At 38.5% G+C, this 7,663-nt stretch overlaps 1 pseudogene; it reads right to left on the bottom strand.

Annotated features, from left to right (window-relative positions):
• Positions 1–348: 348 nt before the first annotated feature.
• LOC100030448 (lipopolysaccharide-induced tumor necrosis factor-alpha factor homolog) lies at positions 349–828 on the bottom strand (annotated as a pseudogene).
• Positions 829–7,663: the final 6,835 nt, after the last annotated feature.

The following is a 7,663-nucleotide window of genomic DNA, read 5'->3' on the forward strand; positions in this document are numbered from 1 at the left end:
CTAACAGAAGAGGCAGAAGGGGTCTGCCAATCAAAAATCAATCTTAAATAAGCCAGCAATCAAAGACAGGGATAATTTAGTTCATACATTGGCACACTGCACCCAAACCAATGTCTCTGTTTGTCCTTTCAAGTCCTCCAAGCACTACGTTCAGAGGTTCAGAGGTTGTGGGGGTTTGGGTTGGTTTTGGTTTGGTTGATTGGTTTTCCTTTCAATGGACCACTGGAAAAATCAGAGTGGACCACCAAAGAACGGACCATCATCAGCGGTAGATGTGGTGAAGCTTCTGAAGGACTTGAAAAGCCGTCATCAAACTTTTTACGCAGATTTCTCACGCTTGCCTTGGCCCTACAAACGTTTATAGGTACCAAGAAGAGCTTTGCAATTTGGGCAATAGTGATCGACATCCTGAACGGCGTCGGCACAGAAGGGAATGAAGCAGCAGCAGGCTATACATCCCAATAAGCAAAGGCTGCCGCACGAAAGCCAGGTTAGGGCGTCTGCGTTATAGGAGAGTCTGGTCACTATCATCTTGTTACACGAAGGACAGCACATCTGGACCGGGTGGTCAAAAAAGGAGACAGGCTGCTGCATGTACGCAGTCTGAAGCGCAACTGCATTAGGATTAGGAACTGGTAGAGGCTGAGAATAGTACGCAGAAGGATTCATGCCCTTCCCATCCGCCCCAGGTACCACTCCTGGCACGGGTTGGGGGGGGGGGGGAGTAGGATAATAACTATTGATCGCCATCGTCTCTTCTTAGGAAGGAGATACTGTTGGAGCAGATGCTCCTAATGGAACAGCATTATGTGGTCCTGGAGTGGTCATTTTATCACCGCCTGCTGAGCCAAGCCGGGAGGTCTGAGCTCTTGAGCTTATTTTTTGATAGGCACCCACAGTCTTCATTACTTTTAGCCTCTGACTCAACTAGGCATCCTAGTGCTCTCTTTAGCAATAACTCAGTCTACGACTGGCAGAATTCTCTAGATTTTGACTCATGAAGAACCTTGGCTTTGAGATTTGTCATCTTCAGGAAGGCATTATACCCTCTCTAGCTTGACAATTATTCCTGGTTAGGGTGGCTTCCCTCAGTTTTGTATCTTAAATTTATTTATAATTATTTTATCCAATTCATACTTTCCAAATCCTTTTCAAATCTTATGCAGATGGTAGCTGGAGACAAAAGTGTTGAATCAATTTGGGGCAAATTCATTGTCTAGCTGACCTCTTCATATGCATTTGAACTGTCCAAGTTTCAGGCCCTTTATAATTTCACAATGGTTCCTTTGCATCTGAAAGACTTTTTCCTTTAAATTTCTGTCTATGCCCCTTTGTACAGTTCAGCCTCATTGAAATCTAAATAAGACACACTTTTACAGTGCTATAATTCCCTTTGTAGGAAGTAACCAGTGGAATGTGCAATGAATATTAATGAAATCCCTTTATAAAAATATCTTGGGACATCCAAATTGTTTTGTTGTCATGGAATTTTTTTTTTCCAAATCAGTTCCACAGATACACTAGATTTTCAATTTCTCATTAGAGATAAAAAAAAAGAGAGATAAAGTATATTGTAGGTATATACAGAATATACTTCTACAAACTTCTGGTAAGAGCTTATATGCTGTGTTGTTTTGGAAGTTTAGGATTTTTTTGTTTAAAAAAAATTTTTTTTAATGTGGTCCAAATATTTGACATGGGAAGACTGGTAACAATTTAACTTACTATTATGTACTCCAGGCCACTGGTTTGATTCTGCTCAACAATTAGAATGGGACTTTGGACTTACCAAGGCCATCACGTTCTCAATCTCCAAACCAAAAGGCACTTAGGAGAAATACTACTCTATCATTCCTGGAGAATTGTCTTCTCATTAGTATCTTATCAGGGTGCTTGGACCAGCTGTCAGCAATGTCTGAAATAGGAGTCAAGAAAAGAAAGACTAAACACAGGTTCATAGCCCCTTAAAGAATTCAGCAAAGCAGCAGTAGCATGCTTATAGGTATCTTAAAATTAACAAAAAATTTCCTGGTTATAATTTAATGACAATTTAAAAAAATGCATTTTCCAAATTTTTGAGATCCAGTTTCTCTCTTTCCCTTCCATCCCCGAGATGGTAAGCAATTTGATCTAGGTTATATGTGTGTGATCATACAAAATATGTTTTCAATTTGGTCATGTTGTGAAAGTAGACTCATACAAAAGAAAAAATAAAAACATACCCACAAATAAAATGAAAAATATTCAATCTATATTCAAATTCCATTAGTTTTTTTCCTATGAAAATGGATGGTATTTTTCATCACAAGTCTGTCAGAATTGTCTTAGATCATTGTGTTGCTGAGAATAGCCAAGTCTTTCACAGTTGATCATTGTACAATAATCTTGTTACTATGTACAATGTTCTCCTGTTTTTGCTCATTGCACTCTACATCATGTTCACGTAGGTCTTTTGAGGTTTTACTGAAATCCTCCTCCTCACATGTCTGTGCACAGTAGTATTCCATTTCTCAATTGGTGGACATCCCCCCATTTCCAATTCTTTGCCAAAGGGTAACTTTTTGAGTACTTTACAGCAGGCAGGAACTATGTTATTTGACACATATATATATACTTTTGAAGCTTCAGCCCACTTTTCCCCCTGGACTGTGTGTAAACTTGTAGAAAAACACGTTAGACTTTTTTTTTTTTTGGTGGGGAGAGACCTTTTTCTAATAGCTATTCTCATTGTACTATCTTTAAAACCTCTCACATATCCCCCTTTGGGGAGGTTGAAATGCTAGAGATTTTCAAAACTTTTTGTTCACCTTTAACCAATTAACAACTACAAATCATGCTTAAACAGCTTAGACTTTTACTCCTATTAACTATTATTTTAATTTCTTTAGCTCTTAAATACTTCCAGGAAAAATGCAATGAAATACCATGAAAGAAATAACATAGAAATAATGTTGCAACTAAATTACAGCCAAAGCAAAAAGTCTGTAGATAAAAATGATTGTGAAAATAATTCTCTTGTTGTGGCAGTAACATGGAATCTCCTGATTTAACTGAGTTCTAGCCTTACTAAATTAGTTTTGGGTACACTTTTAAGTTACCTGGCAACAAGGGCTCATTTACCATTGAGTTTAGGCCTAGTCTATAGGTGATTTCATTAGTATTCCTAGGCACAAAGGCTTTTTCTAATCTCATAGTTTCCTGCCTTGAAGCTCCAAAATGTAAAAACTTTAATGGTACTGAGAAGCACTTCTGTGTTCTATCTGAACCTTGTTTCTCAAAAATATTGCTTAGAATTTAATATTTGCATGTGAATTGCTTCTCCCTTTTTGGCACTGATGTTTGCCAGATTTTCCTTATGACCTGGAACTTCTTCCTCCTTTTAAATCCTTAGGAAAAAAGAACCTCTTTAATCTGCTACCTCATTTAAAATGGATAAAAACTTCTATCTGCCTTTACAATTCCTACATTCTGGACTTGCCTTTCTAAGGCTTCCTTCATTATGATTACAGAAAATTTGCTATAACAGAAGAAAAGTGGGAAGTAATTTAAAATGGGGGAGAAATGCTCCCATAATTTGGAATATTAATGCCATGTGTAAGTTGGCAATGGTCAACCCTCACCTGAAGAGCTTGACAGGAACTTAGCTGAGCTATTTCTCAGCCCTTCCATTTGTCCTTGTGACTGTATCAATAACCAATTTTCCTCTGTAATAAGGGACTATTTTGAATGTTAATTGATAACTAAAGATCAGGCTGTTAATATTCTTACTTCCTCCCTTCCTCCCTTCACCTTCCCTTCACCCTCCTTCTGTTGGTCTTTTAAATCTACTCAGGGTGAGTTTATGATGTCTCAAATGAAATACTCTTTTTCTTCTCTATCTTAAGTAAGGGATTTATTGGAGAAGACAGGGAAGGATAAGGAAATGGAGGAAAAGAGGGTTTTGGGGTTTCCCTAATACTAGAATGAGTCTTAGTTTGAAGGATGGTGGAATATAGTTCAATTTGGGAAAATGGATGATAGGTCTGGAAGTTCAGTCACTATCACAACAGAACAAGTCAGAGAGAGCTGGTCTTTGTCCTTCTTTCTTCTGTCTTCCAAGCCAAAGACCACCTTCAGGCTTCAGTCTCCAAAAGCCAAGAGACATCAGACCTCTTCTGTCTTTCAAGCTTAAAGGTTCAAACTTCAATTGGTCTGCCTCCAACTGCTTCTCCTGGTCACATTCCAAACCAGAATGCTCTCATTTGAATGACAGGTCATCAGTCCCAGCTATTCCTGTCTTGTTGAAGGCTTTCCCAATTTCTCTCTCTTCCACACCCCATAGCATTTCTTTTCCCCAACTATCTTCCCATACTATTCATCCTTAGATGGTAATTCTCTCTAACCATGCTCAGGGTTCAAAAATTATTTTCTCTTATTAACAATTACTTCTAGGCTCCATCATTTCTTTACTAAATTCTGCTGATGTCATCTTGGGATAAACACATCTGGCCAGGTAGGCCTATCTTGAACCTATGCTATGCTAAATTTAGAAAAGCATTGTAATAATAGTAGATTCACACTATATTTGATAATAGTTTAGTGGAGTTCAAAAGGGAGCTTGTAGAGAAGGAATTAGTATAGAAGAGATAGGATCCTAGATGAGTTGGCTCCTACTCTCTTTTCATCTCCCTTGAGTGAGTTTGCTGAGAGATGCTGCACAGGTAATAAGGGATTCCATGATTTGAAAGGGTGCTTGAGAGTTGAAGGAAGATCTCCCCTATCAGATAGACTCAGGGGTAACCCCAAATTCCCTGGCACGGAGAGGACCCAGAAATAAACCTCTCTGGTGACCTTGCCTCAGCAGGGAAGGGTTTTGATTGTTCCCTGTTAAAGCTGGTTTCAGATACCTTCTCAAGGTTCTCAAACGAAATTACTTGATAGAAATCTGACTGAGAAGTAAAGTTTAATGACTCATAAAAGGCAGGTAGGGGAGATGGGAAGAGGGATTTGGTATGTCTTAATTTGTTTACCTATCAATGTCCTTGGCTCAGATGGCCATCCAGCTGATCTGAGTTTCTCCACCCCTTCCCAAACTAATTTTCCCAAACTATTTATACTCTATTAAAGCTAAGAAATGACAGAACAGGTGCAAGAGGGCTGGAGGAGGAGCCGGGCTCTCCTTGACAGTGAGTCCACAACTCCCTTGCTTTGAGGGGTCTGATCCTCTGTTGAGATGCTCCTTGAGGTATCACACTGATGATGTTTAGCAGAAGAAACTTCTGGACATTGACAAGTCTCCTTTATGGCTCTTGATGAGGTCTTTAGCAAGAAAATTACATCCTGCTAGGTCAGGGTCCCAGCTCAAAAGGCCCAGAATTCCAAATGGATCTTTCTCAGGTCTTTCCTCCTCTCCCAGGATGCTTTACTTTCCAACCCTTGGTGCTGACACTCAAGCTCTTCTTGCAAAAGTCCATCTTTCCCTCTTGCATCCTTCCTTAGAGCACTCTGGAATCTCTGCTGCAAATTCTCAAATTTAACAGATATTACTTTAGACCTCTTAATGAGGTAAAATGCTACTACTTTAAACTTTACCTACTTTGGCTAAATTTTGTGAATAGCTCAATTCTGTAGGTTCTCTACTTAAAGGGACTTTGCTCAGAGTAAATATAATTCTCAGGGAAAATAAAATTGCCAGTTTTATATCTGCATTTGCAATATTTCTAACAGTCATTGAAAACGATGAGAAACAATACTTATCCAGTTTAGTTTCTTGGGGACTCCTTTGGATTTCTTGTAGAGATGTCATCTTTGAGAATCCTTCAGATTCTAGGCTGCAGGAAAATCTTGTTTCCTTCTTACAGTCATTTTTTAAAACAATAGCAACATATAACATAGTTCTTTGCATATCTTTGGCTTTTAATAAGTGTTTGTTGAATAAATGAATTAATGGCCACTATCTACCTGGTCTAGTGCTAGGCACTATGGGAAATGTTGAGTCTAATGAGTTTTTGAGTTGAAAGAGAGAGAAAAGACCAATAAACTCAAAAGACTAAGAAACAATATAAGACAACTGTGAATTAAATAAATCATCTATTTGGAGATGAAAAAGATCTAAAAAGTTTGCTCATCTAACCCTCTTATTCTACATTTGAAGAAACTGAGGACTTGAGAGGCTAAGCAAGTTTCTTGCTTGAGGTCAGTTAGTAAATGCTAGTATCAGGATTTGATCTCAGATCCTCAGACTCCAAATCTAGAAGTCTGCGCCACATTAAGCTTTTTGCTTCCAGACAATCTCTGTTAAATGCTCAGTGGGTTCAGAGAAAGGGGAGGTCAAGGAAGGCAACAAATGCCTTGGTAATCATAGAATCATAGTTTAAGAGGTGGAAAGTACATTAAAAGCAAGATAGTCCATTTCTAATTTACAAAGGGAAAAATCTTAGGCCAAGAGAGGTTAAGTGAATTGCCCAGGACCACACAGCTAGAAAGTGGCTAAGGTAGGATTTGAAGTCTGAACTTTCTGACTGCAAGACTTTACATTTGGGCATGTTGTCTCTGAAAAGGCACATGTGTGGTCTGGAAATAGTTCTAGTGGTTTGCATGTGGAGATTAAAAGGTTTAGGGGTATGTGAATGAATTCGATTTTTCAATGTGGCTACATTCCCAAACACCATGGCTTTGAGATAGTCAGTGTATTAGGGGTATAATCAGCTTGTGTTGTAAGGCACAGAGAAACAATCTGGTTTAGAGAACATGGGAGTAGAAATGAATCCTAGATGTGAGTCCCAGCCAACCTGTTGGCAGATGGAAGACATAATTGTTTTTACCTCATCTAAAATGGCAGTAGACACATTATTATTATTATTATTATTATTATTATTATTTATTTCCAGGTAAGGGGCTCAGAGAACCTTAACTTCAAATGCTATTAAAACACTTGTCATCATGATATTTCCTATAGTGACTTATGGCACAATTTCCTTAATTCTTAGCCAGGAAAACCAAAGCCCAAATAGGCCATGAATAGTATCCTCAGAGTCCTCATACCTGATGTTTGGAGGGATAGAGACAGGTTCATATGCAAAGTTTTTTTTAAACTAATGGATGGTAGGTATTCCATATATTAATAGGACCCATCAAAATGTTAACAACAAGGGATGAGGGGATGGGTAGGAAAGGGGAAATTCCAATTGACACCTGGATATATCCCAAACAGGGCAATGCCCCTAAATGTCACAGAGAAGAGTAGGATAGTCACATTTTTGGTTTCAGATTTGAGTAGATTTGAAACATAGTTCTCATACTTTTAGACAAGATTCTTAAGTCATCAGTACTATTGTTTTAGCTAATGACAATGATTACAGTTTTGTTTTTTTTTGCAGGGTCCCAAGTCTTCACACCAATGTTATTATTGTATCTCCAGTAACGTGAACCAGCATAATAGATAAAAAGCTGGTCTTAAAATCATGAGGTCTTGGTTTCAAGTTCCACCATGACACATATTGACTGTGTGATCCTGGACAAATCATTTAATCTTTCCTTCCTTCCTTCCTTCCTTCCTTCCTTCCTTCCTTCCTTCCTTCCTTCCTTCCTTCCTTCCTTCCTTCCTTCCTTCCTTCCTTCCTTCCTTCCTTCCTTCCTTCCTTCCTTCCTTCCTTCCTTCCTTCCTTCCTGTCTTAGTATCAGT

The sequence above is a fragment of the Monodelphis domestica genome, chromosome 1 (genome assembly GCF_027887165.1).
Source record: "Monodelphis domestica isolate mMonDom1 chromosome 1, mMonDom1.pri, whole genome shotgun sequence".
Classification (NCBI taxonomy): domain Eukaryota; kingdom Metazoa; phylum Chordata; class Mammalia; order Didelphimorphia; family Didelphidae; genus Monodelphis; species Monodelphis domestica.